Consider the following 16,766-nt stretch of genomic DNA (forward strand, 5'->3'; position numbering starts at 1 on the left):
ATTAGCAATGATTTATGCAAAGAAAGGGCTACGTACAACTCTTTATTTCTATTAATGTCTTACTTCATTCCTACCTGATTGACATGTTTAGGAATTATGAGTGATTGGCTCACTGTAGTGGTAAAAGTTGCTACCAATCAAATTATGATATGGTAAAGTTAAAACAAAACACAACTGACTGTTTTATATTATATCTAATATATATTATGTAATTATCCTTATAATTACAAAATGTTTTAAGTAAGATTTATGTTTTGTAATTTAAATCTGACATCACAAAAGTATTTTGGAGGTTGAATAATGTATTTTGTAACTGCAGTACACATAATACTAATTTTGAACAATTTTGTCCAGGTTCCTTGCCACCAGGGACTCCTTCAGGACCATCGTGTTCAGTTACAGAGTCGGGGTGTCCACGGTGAGCCAGATCATCCCCCAGGTAGCGACGGCCATCTGGGACTGTCTAGTGGACGACTTCATGGCTGTGCCTTCACCTGGAGACTCAAAGAGAAAGTATATACAGTGGTCCCTCATTTATTGCAGCAGGGTTTCTCAGAATAACTAGCCCCTCGCCACACACTTTATACACTTTATTTTTTAATTTTTTTTTTTTAAACACACACATGAAGATTAGTCACAGTTCTCACAAGTTGATTCTCACAGTGCAAACCTTTGTAGATTTCAAAACGTAAAAGTATCATTATGCTGTTTTTTCTTCGTCTGCCTGCCACATTTGTGCGCCTTTTCCCCTCCAGGAGTCACTCCATAAGCCAATGAGATTATCACATGACATTTTTGAACAGGGATATTTCTTTTTAACTGTTTTCAATTTAACGTAATATTTAAGTGTTTCTTAGTTTTAGACTAGTTGGTTAGTCTATTTCAATGTTTTAAACCATATCCCAGGGTTTTTACTTCACCATTTATGGAGTTTTAAGAAGCAAATAAAAGACAGAGCTTAATTCTGTAAAGATTAGATGAAAAATACTCAAAGGATAAATTCAATTGGTTTATTATTTTATTACACAAGTTGAAAAAAGTAAAACAAGTAACTACAGAAACAACAAAAGAAAATTTAAACAATCAAATAAGTAAATGAAGGGGGGGGAAGGGAGGAGGAGAGAAAACCCCAACAATCCCCTCTGAGCAAGCACTAGGCGACAGTGGGGAGGAAAAACTGCCTTTTAACGGGCAGAAACCTCCAGCAGAACCAGGCTCAGGAGGGGGCAGTCAACTGCTGGGACTGGTTGGGGGGTGAGGGTGAAAAAAAGAAAAAAGATTAAGAAGGTAGGGAATAGGTGTTAGGAGAGAAAGGGAGAGGGGGGACAGGAGAGGTGACAATTAAGATGGCTCACAGGTGGAGGAAGACGAGGCTAAATCATCTGAATAACCAGCAGAAGCCTCTTTTCTTCGTTTCCAGGTATTTTTCCATGAGCGCTTTTTTCTCCAGGATAAGGGTTCTCAACTGATCGTTTGTTTCTGCATTTTGCTTCTCGAGTTGCTTGCATCTTTGCTCCATTTCTTTTAATCCTGCTTGTTCTTTTCTAGGCTTTTCTTTCGGGTCTTTGTATGTTGCCTTCTCCATTCGATTTGCCTTGCGCATGTCTGTATTTCTCTCTTGTTTTTTGTTGTACATCTCTTCTTTCAGGTCAATTTTTCTCTTGAATTCTTCATGCATACGCAGCAGGTGTTCCCATTTTTTCTCTTGTTGTTGCTTTTGTGCCTCCATTTCAGTTATTTGGCTCCTCAAGTCAATGACCCTCAACAACATCACATTCATGAGCTCTGAGTGTTTTTTCCTTATTCCATCGATCGTACACTGCATCTCTGAACATTGCTTTTCCAGTATTTCCTTTTCTCTTTCCAGTTCAGGTGTTTTGTCCTTCATTTCATTACAAAATTCTCGTAGTTCTAGATTCCTTTTCTCAAAGTCCTGGAGAATACGTTTTTCCTCTTCCTGTTGCTTTTTTTCTTCAAGAAGCTCTTTATTTTTGCACTCTGTTTCATCAAACCTGACTTTCAGATCTACGTACATTTCCCTCATGGCTTTGAGTTTGTGCTCCATTGGTGTTTCTTTTTCTCTTTCCAGTTCAGGTGTTTTGTCCTTCATTTCATTACAAAATTCTTGCAGTTTTAGATTCCTTCTCTCAAACTTCCGGAGAATACGTTTTTCTTCTTCCTGTTGCTTTTTTTCTTCAAGAAGCTCTTTATTTTTGCACTCTGTTTCATCAAACCTCACTGTCAGATCTACGTACATTTCCCTCATGGCTTTGACTATGTGCTGCATTTGTATTTCCTTTTCTCTTTCCAGTTCAGATTTTTTGTCCTTCATTTCATTACAAAATTCTCGCAGTTCTAGATTCCTTCTCTCTAAGTCCTGGAGAATACGTTTTTCTTCTTCCTGTTGGCGGATTTTTTCAATTGTTTTCTCAGCTTCATTGAGCTTTCCTTGAAGCACCTGATTCTTTTGCTCCATGTTTTGGAGATCCCATTGTATCTCCTCAATAGTAGCTTTCTTTCCTTGAAGCTGGGCAGATGTTTCTTTTAATTCAGCACTCTGTCCCAACGAAAGAAAACGGGAGAAAAACTTCTTTCGTCCTTGACCAAACTTCATTCCCCAGCCCTCATTTATCATTTTTATATCAGGCTGGCGTTGCTGTTTTCCTTCCAGGTCTTTATTTCGTGCTTCCAATTGTCTGCACTTCTCCTCTAGTTGAAGCTTCTCTTCTTCAATTTGTTTAACTTTGTAATGGAGGTCAGAGTTTTCCTTCTGACTTTCCTGTAATGCCCTTTGGACTGATAAGACAGCATCCATGGTCATTTCTCCTGGAGAGATTGGCTGGCCAGACCACGAAGGAGAGGCAGCATTATCTTTTTTTCTTTGTCTGCGTTTTCGTGGACGCATATTGGAGCCTGTGCACAGTGACTCTGAAAAGGCTTAGAAATATTTCCAAATGTATCTGTTGTCGAACGTTTGAAGGCTGCGAACAAACTGCTTTAGAATTGCTGCTGTTCCCTATTTATGGACTTCAGAACTTCAAAAGTGATGATGTCACAAGCACATTAAAGATGTGCTTGTGACATCATCACTCCGTAAGCCAATCAGATCAATCAGATTGTCACATGACAGAATGGGGATGTTTGTTTTTTTTGGGGTTTTTTTTTAGGTTTAATTAGAGAGTCATCAGTACTCAGCTGACAGGGCTGGTTGCTATAGTAACTCCTGTGAGTGGCAGGAGGGGATGGGACGCACACACACCACAGTTGGGGTCAGACACAGAGAAAGGCAAACAGGAACTAGAAAGTGCATTTTCTGAAGAAACTGCAGTGTGAATGCTTGAATCTGAATGTATGCACTGAAATGAATTAATTGCTGAATTTAAGTTAAAAATGTTGAACGAGATGAAAAATACAGAAATTTTCACCTGAAAACCAAAGTGCTGAAGTGCTAAAAGCTGACATTCACAGAGAGGAAGTTTGAAAATAGCTGAAAATGTTTTAAATGTAAATTAGAAAAACCTAAGAAATGAGCAAATAAAATTTAGTAAGAAAACATCTGAAAAAATATTAAAAGTTAATATTCTTTGAATCACTGACTAAAATGTGATCCCTCCGCTTGGATCCACACAGTTTAAAAAATTTAAAAGTCTGAGCTTTGAAAGACACGGTGTTGGAAAGAGAACAACGATGGCGACGTTTTGAGGGTAAAATGATGGCTGTAACACTGTGGACACAGCAGCAGTTGAAAGAGAAGTGTTTAAGATGAATCTTGGCAGAGTGAGAGAGAGCTCGTTAAGCAGGCAGGTGTGAGCCTGGTTGCTATAGTGACTGCACCCAGTGGCTCCATACACACGACACAGACATGCACCTCACTTTTGCTCCTTAAAATGAACAGAAAAGTCAGGCCGAAACAAATCGTTCCCAAATGAAAAGTAAAAGTCGTATTGACGAAATTCTTTCACCGTGAGCGACAGCAGCTTCTAGTCTACTGAATTCTCAGTTTTCATGCCTGTGGAGTTTATTATATGGACGTGGTGACAGTGGAAAGACACCATGCTCTTCTGATTTTCAAACCAACCTTCTGAGCGATTTTAACATTAGAGTCTATGGAAGAGTTGGAGGGAGGAGGCTGTGCATTGGTGACATTTATGAAAGAACCATAACACCTAGTACAATAGTAAACACATTGGATGAAAGAGGACAGCGATGGCTACGTTTTGAGGGTAAAATCATACCTGTAGAGCAAACGCTGCGGACACAGCAGCAGTTTTAAAAAAGATTTTAAGATTAATTTTTTTGCTCCTCTCACTCTAGCAGTTGAGCTGTCTCACTCTAGCCCCAACATTCCGTCCCATACACACCCATTATAAACTCTGAAACGGGTGAAAAAACATCATGAAACTTAAACTGGAACTGAAGAAAAAGTATAATAGATATTGAAAAGATAAATACAAGTTGAATAGTTGAATGTCTTGTCTTCGTTTTAAAGTTTGAATGGTGGCTCTATGACAATGTATGTGGAAGTAGATACAGTTTAAAGAGGAGGAAGTTGAATGAGAATTTGAAGGGTCTCCCCATTGAAATACATGGGAAATTTTTGTTGAAAAAAGTTGAATAATTTTAAAAATATAAATGTTAAAAATGAGAAAAGTAGAAGCAGTCATGTCCAAAAGAAGAGGAATCTAACGGTGTTTGAATGGTTTTTCTAAGTTGAACGGTTTTGAAGGAGTTAGATGCCAAAAAACAAATGCTTCCCAAGAGAAAACTGTGAGTGGCAGGAACTTCCAGACTACAACATATTAAATTTCCATGCCTGTAGAGTGTATTATACTGATGTGGTGACAGTGTAAAGACACCCTTCGATGTTAAATTTGAGCTGAAAATTGAGAGCAGTTTTAGAATGGTTATCTATGGGGGACAGAGAGGGAGGAGGCTGCGCTTTGATGGCATTTGTGAGAAAACCGTAAATCTGATCTCAATGAGGAAGCCACTGGATGAAAGTCTCTGTCAGAACATGGTATGAAATGTTTAGGTGTAAACTAGCGAGCTAACTTCCTGTTAACTTCTAACTCTGTTAAATTTAATAAATTCTGTTTTCATGGATGTTAAACTTAATTGTAACACCTGATAAATCAGCAACGCAGGTGATTTAATTAAAGATGAAAGAATTTAGACCGTTTTTAACTCTTAGTGTTCGTTTGACTTTGGGACCTGATATGAACGGAGTTTTGGACCCAGATTACTCCGTGAAGCTCCTCACTACGGCAGCCGTAATGCTCTGACAATCCATCAAGCAGTGCGGATTACCAACGTTGTACTAAAACATTTTTTAACAGATTTCTGCACGCAGAAATCGGTTCGAGGTCAGTAAGCACAACCAGAATTCATACATACGGCACACTCTCGATTTTGGAGAAAATTAAAGGATTTTTTGTGTGGAAATACGTTATACAGAGGAAAAGAATATATATCGTGATATATATCGTTACTGCACATGCTTCAAATTATATCGCGATATGGATTTTAGGCCATATCGCCCAGCCCTACTCAAAAGGTCTCATCAAGTTCCGATTTAATTCGATTTACGCTATGTTATCAGTGTTTGCATTGATAGCATGGCTGTGGTGTCATATCAGTGTATGCTCTCGGTGTTTGCTGATATCAAACTGTGGTATGAGGACCACTGTGGGTTAATCTTTGTAGTGATACTCACTCCTTTTTTTTTTTCTTTAGACCTAGTTTAATTCTGGTATAGTTGAATATTTGTATATAATCCCTGCAGCTGTCAGACTCTATAACAGGGGTCACCAGCCTTTCTTAAAACTGAGAGTTAGATAAAACTGTGAACAGTTTGGTTCATCTTTAGTTATATGGTTCTATCCAGCATATTCTATCTTGATATGCTGTCTTATCACAGGTTAATTTTTCAAAAATATTAGCAATGATTTATGCAAAGAAAGGGCTACGTACAACTCTTTATTTCTATTAATGTCTTACTTCATTCCTACCTGATTGACATGTTTAGGAATTATGAGTGATTGGCTCACTGTAGTGGTAAAAGTTGCTACCAATCAAATTATGATATGGTAAAGTTAAAACAAAACACAACTGACTGTTTTATATTATATCTAATATATATTATGTAATTATCCTTATAATTACAAAATGTTTTAAGTAAGATTTATGTTTTGTAATTTAAATCTGACATCACAAAAGTATTTTGGAGGTTGAATAATGTATTTTGTAACTGCAGTACACATAATACTAATTTTGAACAATTTTGTCCAGGTTCCTTGCCACCAGGGACTCCTTCAGGACCATCGTGTTCAGTTACAGAGTCGGGGTGTCCACGGTGAGCCAGATCATCCCCCAGGTAGCGACGGCCATCTGGGACTGTCTAGTGGACGACTTCATGGCTGTGCCTTCACCTGGAGACTCAAAGAGAAAGTATATACAGTGGTCCCTCATTTATTGCAGCAGGGTTTCTCAGAATAACTAGCCCCTCGCCACACACTTTATACACTTTATTTTTTAATTATTTTTTTTAAACACACACATGAAGATTAGTCACAGTTCTCACAAGTTGATTCTCACAGTGCAAACCTTTGTAGATTTCAAAACGTAAAAGTATCATTATGCTGTTTTTTCTTCGTCTGCCTGCCACATTTGTGCGCCTTTTCCCCTCCAGGAGTCACTCCATAAGCCAATGAGATTATCACATGACATTTTTGAACAGGGATATTTATTTTTAACTGTTTTCAATTTAACGTAATATTTAAGTGTTTCTTAGTTTTAGACTAGTTGGTTAGTCTATTTCAATGTTTTAAACCATATCCCAGGGTTTTTACTTCACCATTTATGGAGTTTTAAGAAGCAAATAAAAGACAGAGCTTAATTCTGTAAAGATTAGATGAAAAATACTCAAAGGATAAATTCAATTGGTTTATTATTTTATTACACAAGTTGAAAAAAGTAAAACAAGTAACTACAGAAACAACAAAAGAAAATTTAAACAATCAAATAAGTAAATGAAGGGGGGGGGAAGGGAGGAGGAGAGAAAACCCCAACAATCCCCTCTGAGCAAGCACTAGGCGACAGTGGGGAGGAAAAACTGCCTTTTAACGGGCAGAAACCTCCAGCAGAACCAGGCTCAGGAGGGGGCAGTCAACTGCTGGGACTGGTTGGGGGGTGAGGGTGAAAAAAAGAAAAAAGATTAAGAAGGTAGGGAATAGGTGTTAGGAGAGAAAGGGAGAGGGGGGACAGGAGAGGTGACAATTAAGATGGCTCACAGGTGGAGGAAGACGAGGCTAAATCATCTGAATAACCAGCAGAAGCCTCTTTTCTTCGTTTCCAGGTATTTTTCCATGAGCGCTTTTTTCTCCAGGATAAGGGTTCTCAACTGATCGTTTGTTTCTGCATTTTGCTTCTCGAGTTGCTTGCATCTTTGCTCCATTTCTTTTAATCCTGCTTGTTCTTTTCTAGGCTTTTCTTTCGGGTCTTTGTATGTTGCCTTCTCCATTCGATTTGCCTTGCGCATGTCTGTATTTCTCTCTTGTTTTTTGTTGTACATCTCTTCTTTCAGGTCAATTTTTCTCTTGAATTCTTCATGCATACGCAGCAGGTGTTCCCATTTTTTCTCTTGTTGTTGCTTTTGTGCCTCTATTTCAGTTATTTGGCTCCTCAAGTCAATGACCCTCAACAACATCACATTCATGAGCTCTGAGTGTTTTTTCCTTATTCCATCGATCGTACACTGCATCTCTGAACATTGCTTTTCCAGTATTTCCTTTTCTCTTTCCAGTTCAGGTGTTTTGTCCTTCATTTCATTACAAAATTCTCGTAGTTCTAGATTCCTTTTCTCAAAGTCCTGGAGAATACGTTTTTCCTCTTCCTGTTGCTTTTTTTCTTCAAGAAGCTCTTTATTTTTGCACTCTGTTTCATCAAACCTGACTTTCAGATCTACGTACATTTCCCTCATGGCTTTGAGTTTGTGCTCCATTGGTGTTTCTTTTTCTCTTTCCAGTTCAGGTGTTTTGTCCTTCATTTCGTTACAAAATTCTTGCAGTTTTAGATTCCTTCTCTCAAACTTCCGGAGAATACGTTTTTCTTCTTCCTGTTGCTTTTTTTCTTCAAGAAGCTCTTTATTTTTGCACTCTGTTTCATCAAACCTCACTGTCAGATCTACGTACATTTCCCTCATGGCTTTGACTATGTGCTGCATTTGTATTTCCTTTTCTCTTTCCAGTTCAGATTTTTTGTCCTTCATTTCATTACAAAATTCTCGCAGTTCTAGATTCCTTCTCTCTAAGTCCTGGAGAATACGTTTTTCTTCTTCCTGTTGGCGGATTTTTTCAATTGTTTTCTCAGCTTCATTGAGCTTTCCTTGAAGCACCTGATTCTTTTGCTCCATGTTTTGGAGATCCCATTGTATCTCCTCAATAGTAGCTTTCTTTCCTTGAAGCTGGGCAGATGTTTCTTTTAATTCAGCACTCTGTCCCAACGAAAGAAAACGGGAGAAAAACTTCTTTCGTCCTTGACCAAACTTCATTCCCCAGCCCTCATTTATCATTTTTATATCAGGCTGGCGTTGCTGTTTTCCTTCCAGGTCTTTATTTCGTGCTTCCAATTGTCTGCACTTCTCCTCTAGTTGAAGCTTCTCTTCTTCAATTTGTTTAACTTTGTAATGGAGGTCAGAGTTTTCCTTCTGACTTTCCTGTAATGCCCTTTGGACTGATAAGACAGCATCCATGGTCATTTCTCCTGGAGAGATTGGCTGGCCAGACCACGAAGGAGAGGCAGCATTATCTTTTTTTCTTTGTCTGCGTTTTCGTGGACGCATATTGGAGCCTGTGCACAGTGACTCTGAAAAGGCTTAGAAATATTTCCAAATGTATCTGTTGTCGAACGTTTGAAGGCTGCGAACAAACTGCTTTAGAATTGCTGCTGTTCCCTATTTATGGACTTCAGAACTTCAAAAGTGATGATGTCACAAGCACATCTTTAATGTGCTTGTGACATCATCACTCCGTAAACCAATCAGATCAATCAGATTGTCACATGACAGAATGGGGATGTTTGTTTTTTTTTGGGGGGTTTTTTTAGGTTTAATTAGAGAGTCATCAGTACTCAGCTGACAGGGCTGGTTGCTATAGTAACTCCTGTGAGTGGCAGGAGGGGATGGAACGCACACACACCACAGTTGGGGTCAGACACAGAGAAAGGCAAACAGGAATTAGGCTCTGAAACAAATGCTTCCCAAGAGAAAACTGTGAGTGGCAGGAACTTCCAGACTACAACATATTAAATTTTCATGCCTGTAGAGTGTATTATACTGATGTGGTGACAGTGTAAAGACACCCTTCGATGTTAAATTTGAGCTGAAAATTGAGAGCAGTTTTAGAATGGTTATCTATGGGGGACAGAGAGGGAGGAGGCTGCGCTTTGATGGCATTTGTGAGAAAACCGTAAATCTGATCTCAATGAGGAAGCCACTGGATGAAAGTCTCTGTCAGAACATGGTATGAAATGTTTAGGTGTAAACTAGCGAGCTAACTTCCTGTTAACTTCTAACTCTGTTAAATTTAATAAATTCTGTTTTCATGGATGTTAAACTTAATTGTAACACCTGATAAATCAGCAACGCAGGTGATTTAATTAAAGATGAAAGAATTTAGACCGTTTTTAACTCTTAGTGTTCGTTTGACTTTGGGACCTGATATGAACGGAGTTTTGGACCCAGATTACTCCGTGAAGCTCCTCACTACGGCAGCCGTAATGCTCTGACAATCCATCAAGCAGTGCGGATTACCAACGTTGTACTAAAACATTTTTTAACAGATTTCTGCACGCAGAAATCGGTTCGAGGTCAGTAAGCACAACCAGAATTCATACATACGGCACACTCTCGATTTTGGAGAAAATTAAAGGATTTTTTGTGTGGAAATACGTTATACAGAGGAAAAGAATATATATCGTGATATATATCGTTACTGCACATGCTTCAAATTATATCGCGATATGGATTTTAGGCCATATCGCCCAGCCCTACTCAAAAGGTCTCATCAAGTTCCGATTTAATTCGATTTACGCTATGTTATCAGTGTTTGCATTGATAGCATGGCTGTGGTGTCATATCAGTGTATGCTCTCGGTGTTTGCTGATATCAAACTGTGGTATGAGGACCACTGTGGGTTAATCTTTGTAGTGATACTCACTCCTTTTTTTTTTCTTTAGACCTAGTTTAATTCTGGTATAGTTGAATATTTGTATATAATCCCTGCAGCTGTCAGACTCTATAACAGGGGTCACCAGCCTTTCTTAAATAGTTTTAATGGTTTGCCCGTGACACTCACTATTCCCCCCCATCTTTTTGGGCAGCCAAAAGTTGTCAGTTTTCTCCAAGCATGACATCCCAGTGAATTTCAGACCCAGCAACACACTCAGACAGAAACTGGTTCACCCGAAAGACAAAACGCCAAAACACAAACTTAACAACGTGGTGTATGCTGTACAGTGCAGCGAGGAATGCTCAGACCTCTACATTGGAGAGACCAAACAGCCACTTCACAAGCGCATGGCACAACACAGAAGAGCCACTTCCGACTTCACCGAAAAGGTTCAGAAAATTACCCTGGATCCAGATGAAACCATGGTGTCCTTTGATGTAGTCTCTCTCTTCACTTGCATACCCACCACGGAGGCCGTGGAGACCGTCAGAAAACGATTACAAGAAGACAGCTCCTTGGAGGACAGGACCAACTTCACACCCGATCAGATCTGCACACTGTTAGACCTCTGCCTCACCACTACATATTTCAAGTACAACGAAGGCTTTTACAGACAAAAACATGGCTGTGCCATGGGCTCCCCCGTGTCACCTATTGTAGCCAACCTTTACATGGAGGAAGTGGAAAGGAAGGCTCTTGGCTCTTTCAAAGGAAGAGTACCCAGCCACTGGTACAGATATGTGGACGACACCTGGGTCAAAATCAAGACACAAGAAGTGGAATCCTTCACTGCGCACATTAACGCTGTGGATAAAAACATCAAGTTCACCAGGGAAGACACAAAGGACAACTGTTTGCCTTTCCTGGACTGCGCCGTGCACATTGAAGAGAACGGCAAACTCAACATCGAAATTTACCGGAAGCCCACACACACGGACCAGTACCTCCTCTTTGACTCCCATCACCCTCTGGAACACAAACTTGGAGTAATTAGGACCCTACACCACCGGGCAGAACATGTTCCCTCTCAACCTGAAGGAAAAAAGAAGGAACACACACATGTAAAGGAAGCACTCAAAACGTGCGGCTATCCTAAATGGGCGTTTTTAAAGTCAGCAAAGAGGCACAGAAAACAAGACCAGACACCAGCGAAGGAGGATAAGAAGGACAGACGCAACAACATTGTCATCCCCTATGTAGCCGGTGTATCAGAAAAACTCAGGAGAGTTTTCTCCAAGCATGACATCCCAGTGAATTTCAGACCCAGCAACACACTCAGACAGAAACTGGTTCACCCGAAAGACAAAACGCCAAAACACAAACTTAACAACGTGGTGTATGCTGTACAGTGCAGCGAGGAATGCCCAGACCTCTACATTGGAGAGACCAAACAGTCACTTCACAAGCGCATGGCACAACACAGAAGAGCCACCTCCACAGGACAAGACTCAGCAGTCCATCTGCATCTTAAGGATAAAGGACACTCTTTCGAGGATGCCAATGTTCACATTTTGGACAGAGAGGACAGATGGTTTGAAAGAGGAGTGAAAGAAGCCATCTATGTCCACTGTGAGCGACCATCTTTGAACAGAGGCGGGGGTTTACGACACCAACTCTCTGCCATCTATAATCCAGTTTTGAGATCCCTTCCCAGACGCCTTAACGCCCACTCACATCCTGGGCCATCTGACCTCAGGAATTCGCATGACAAGGTGGGGCCAGGTTTCACAATGAACACACCCGAAACTCTGGCTGATTGGGTCCCACACCCAATTTCACACCTTGGCTCAGGTGATTAGAGGATCATCAGGGGGTCCTTTTGTCCCTCTGTGGGGGATCACTCCCACTAGGTTTATATCTGGGACTCTCCACCATTTGACCTTAGAACTGAAGAAGCTTCTCGGATGAGAGGTGAAACGTCTTCAAGCAACTTAAAGAAGTCCAGACGCTTTTCTTTGCAAGCTCCTTTGACCAAAAGTTGTCAACATCACCACCTTGGAAATGTCACCCAAGGAAATGAGTAAAAGCATCAGTAAGGTGCACTAAGATGAGGTGTGATTCCACAATTCAAAGGTTTAAGCTTATTTTTAGGAAAGGGGAAAAAAACATTTTGAAAACTACACATCCAGCCACAAAGGAAGAGTTTAGAAGGTTAACCACTCCTCAAACAGGTACACACACACACACACACACACACACACACACACACACACACACACACACACACACACACACACACACAGTGGCATTATTATAAAGTGTTACAAAACACGTATAATAAACTAAAGTTTGCAGACGTTGGCAGCTATCAGCTATTTTGAAACAAAAAAAAAGACACTTTTTATCCATAACAGCAAATGAACTATACAACAGAAATGCACATGCTATTTATGGTCTCCACACAACAATGATAAGAAAAATAAACTGAGCCAATATGCCATGTTTGTTAATACAGGGGTAGGGGAGACCGGGGATAGTTGTAACATTTTTGACATTTTTGTCTGTAATTTGGAGCTCGTTTAAGGTAGTGGATTCAAAATGTAATCCAAAGTATTTACATGTCTCGGCTATTAAATAGTGCAGCTATTTTCTTTGCAGCACAATTACCCATTGCATGGTATGGCCTCAAACACAAAGAGTGAAATGTTACAATTAACCCCATAGTCTGGGTTAGTTGTAACATATCCTGGGGTGAAATGTAACACAATGAAATAAGGGTACTGACAAAATATTAACATGTAATCTTTGTTTATTCAACACATGAATACACTTAGAGCCATTTATGTAGCTATGTGTGTGTGTGACAGAATGCAGAAATCTAGCTTTTGAACATATTCCAACCCCCCAAAAAAGACAAATTATGGAATTTTCTGCAACTGAATATTTCATTAATTTTCATTGGTCTTCCTTGAGTTTGGCCTCATTGGCTCAGTGGGCATTATAACCTACAGCTCTTGCACCAATTTTGAACATAACAATGAAGCTGAAAAAATGTAGTTGTTCACCAGCATCGCGATTCCATTACTTTTTATCATGGCTTACCTTGGTGTGGTTTGCAAAGTGCTTCAGAAAGATGAGGAAATCTGTTTCTTGCACCCATCCTGATTTATTTCCACCAATACTTCCTACTGGTCCATCTCTGACACAGTGGTCTGCATAATGTATGTGTGGGAACACAAACAGTGAAGTAATTGTGTTGCCAATGGCATTAACCGCATATACAAAAGCGACTAGTGAACCTCTCTCTGCTGATGTCGCTGCCCCAACTTGTTTAATATAAGTTAAAGTAATAGTGTGGTAAGTTGTAACATCTGCATTATTGTTACAACTAACCCAGACTGTTGCTGTTACAACTGACCCAGACTCCTATAGCCATGAACTAGCTAACATTACAGCCAACGGCTAAAACACTAGCACTAAAGACCTACACAGAATATATCCCCATAGGCATACAAATAACATAATTTAAGTTTGATGAGTTTAACTGCAAAGCAGATAATGCTATTAAACATTGAAATAAAGTAGAAAAACTTACTTTTTGGCATACAAATTACTTTTTTTCATGTTAAATTGTCTGTGTTTGACAAAATGTGCTGATTTTTCACATGTGATAGCAGAACTGAGTTGGGCATGCACAGGATGAGTCACATCATTTGAAACTTAGCCCTGATTGGAGAAATTGGAAGTGTTACAACTGACCCACGTTACAACTATCCCCGGTCTCCCCTGCACATGTTCAAGGTTCAAGGTTCAAGGTTCTTTATTTGTCACATGCATAGTTATACAAGTATAACACACAGTGAAATGTGGCCTGACACGCTCCTCGACATGTGCAAAAATTTGGGGGGGGGGTGTAGAGGAAGAACATTATATATATATATATAGTATATACACTGGGTGAATGTGCAGTAGTAGCAGCAAGCAGGTGAATTCTGTACATTAATATGAATAGACATCTGACTATTTTACAGGATAGACAATATAAACATATTTAAAATTAAAGGAATTTGGAATGTACATTGTGCCTTGGTTTAGTGTCTGGAAGAGTCCTGTCTCAGTCAATTATAGATGATGTGAGCGGGCGGGTGTGTGTGTTTAGGGCACGGATGGCTTGGGGATAGAAGCTCCTCTTGAGTCTCTCTGTCCTTGCCCGGAAGATGCGGAACCTTCTACCAGATTGCAGAAGTTGGAACAGTTTGTTGCCAGGATGGGACGGGTCCTTCAGTATCTGCGCTGCTCTAGTCCGGCATCTCCTGGTGTAGGTGTCCTGAAGCGAGGGGAGAGCAATCCTGCAGCAGCGTTCTGCTGTACGGATCACTCTCTGGAGAGCTTTTTGGTCCTTCACACAGCTGTTCCCAAACCACGATGTCATGTTCTGTGTGAGGATGCTCTCCACAACGCCTGTATAGAAAATCCTGAGGATCTTTGGAGAGACCCTGAACTTCCTCAGTTGTCGAAGGTGATACAGGCGCTGCCTAGCCTTTTTGGTCTGGACCTGAATGTGGGCAGCCCATGTCAGGTCTGAGGAGATGTGGACACCAAGATACTTGAAGGACTGCACCCTCTCCACTGGAGCTCCATTGATGATAATGGGCTTGTAATGTTAATGTGATCTCTGGTCTCTCAGAGACACAGGTCTCCGAGTGTCCAGCATTCAGACAGCTACCCGAGGACACTCTTCGTGTGAGAGAAAATCTGCTCACACAGATATGTAGAGCCAAGTACAGTCAATAAGGCCTCTGCAATGTTCTGAAGACAGTTAAACTTGTCAGGTATGTCCAGCAGGTGAACATGCAAGCTCCATGAACACGCACAGCTGTGGATTCCAGCTGCTTCGATGTTGCATTAACTGGCATTAACTCAGCCAGTTAATGCGAGACAAATCTAGCTGCTCATTAAAGCTTTCTGGTTTGTTCAGAAAATAAAACATTGGTCCATACGCCTGAAAGTCCCAAAAACGCATTGTGTCTCGAGTCTACGGCTGTATCCATGTATTTCCGTGGTGCTGATGCTGTGCTGAGTGGAAAGCTCCTGAAGCTTTTGAAGTGTCGAAATGTGGAAAGCTAACTGTTAGAGTTTGTATTGTTGATTGTCATTTATGCTTAGAAATATTTACTTATATATGCTTAGAGTTTTGTAATTAGTTGTAGATTGGTAGAGGTTTTGATCCTTAATAGTCTGCAAACTTTGTGTGTATTAGAGAGCACACTGAGGGCACGAGAGAGCTCGTACCTTGTCTTATTGTTTTATGGTAGGATTAACGTAGCTATGTTTGTTTTAGTCTAAGTGCTTTTTGTTTAGATGAACTGCAGGACTTCCTCACGGTGTTATCTAGGGTGAGGGGGGGTCTACCCTCTTCCTGACTAAGGATGTTTGCCTTGGTGCTTTCATGTATATGACCCTTTGATCAGCACACACACACACACACACACACACACACACACACACACACACACAGTATTCTTTGTTTACATGTAAACCTATGTGAGATGTTATATGTTAATGACCCTATGCATATTCATGTAACCACAATAAAAGGAGTGCTATGGGAAGCCTGGCTGAGAGTCTGATGGAGGTCAAGTGGTGGAACGACGCTTGGCTCTAGCCAGGTCTCCCTCATGCATGAGTAAACCAGAGAACTCTGCCTACTTGTGTCTTGCTTTGCAGTGTAATTATATTGTCTTCAACGTTCCAGCGGATGGGTTCAAGCTACAAACCTATCACTAACAACGTCACTCTCACCGGTAGGATAAGTTATTTTTAGCCAATTACAAGTTGAATCTGATAGTTGGGGTTGTTAGTTAAAATACCGTCATTAAGAAGAGGCCCAACCAGTTGATCTGATATCCTCGTGTTGGTGTTGTTCCCAGATCATCATACTAAATGTTGTTCCAGGATCAACATTGCAAGTGACCAATCAGAATGTTGTGACGTCATACTTTTGCGACTTCGGGAAAAACCGGCGTAAAACAAAAAACTGTACTTAAGCTGCGAGAAACCGCCTCTGTCCGCCGATCAACGGACAGAGGACCCTGACCCTGACCCTAACCCTAACCGGCCCACCAGGTATTATATATGGCTTTTCCTATAGGAAAAAGCCATATAACTGACTGTAAAAAGTCAGCACAACAAAAATAAACTCCACCTAAACTTGGTTTATATCTGACCCAGATAGACTGCAGGTAATAACTTCTTACCTGAAGTTCAGTTCACCTGACACTCGGACCGGCGGCCGCCTCGGGTCTCTCCTCCTGCCTCCCCTTTCCCTCATCCACCTGCCAGCCTCCACCACTTGCTAATGTTACTGAATCTGTGGAAGCTCCGCCATAGCCAATCCACCACCTTTCATTGTTTATACCGTTACAAAAAAAAAAAAAAAGAATTAAAAAAAAGCATGTATGCCTGATGGCCAGTCCATCTATGGTCGTGCCATCAGTTAACCCTGAGCCCAGGGTTGCCGACCCCTGTTCTAGATATTTTAATAACAGAAGTACTTGGAGAAAAATTGTTCCAACATGTCTCCAAGCACAGTGTGGAAAA

Source organism: Rhamphochromis longiceps, linkage group LG18, assembly GCF_057381845.1.
Source record: "Rhamphochromis longiceps isolate RC_006_pf linkage group LG18, R_longiceps_female_GT1.1, whole genome shotgun sequence".
Lineage (NCBI taxonomy): Eukaryota > Metazoa > Chordata > Actinopteri > Cichliformes > Cichlidae > Rhamphochromis > Rhamphochromis longiceps.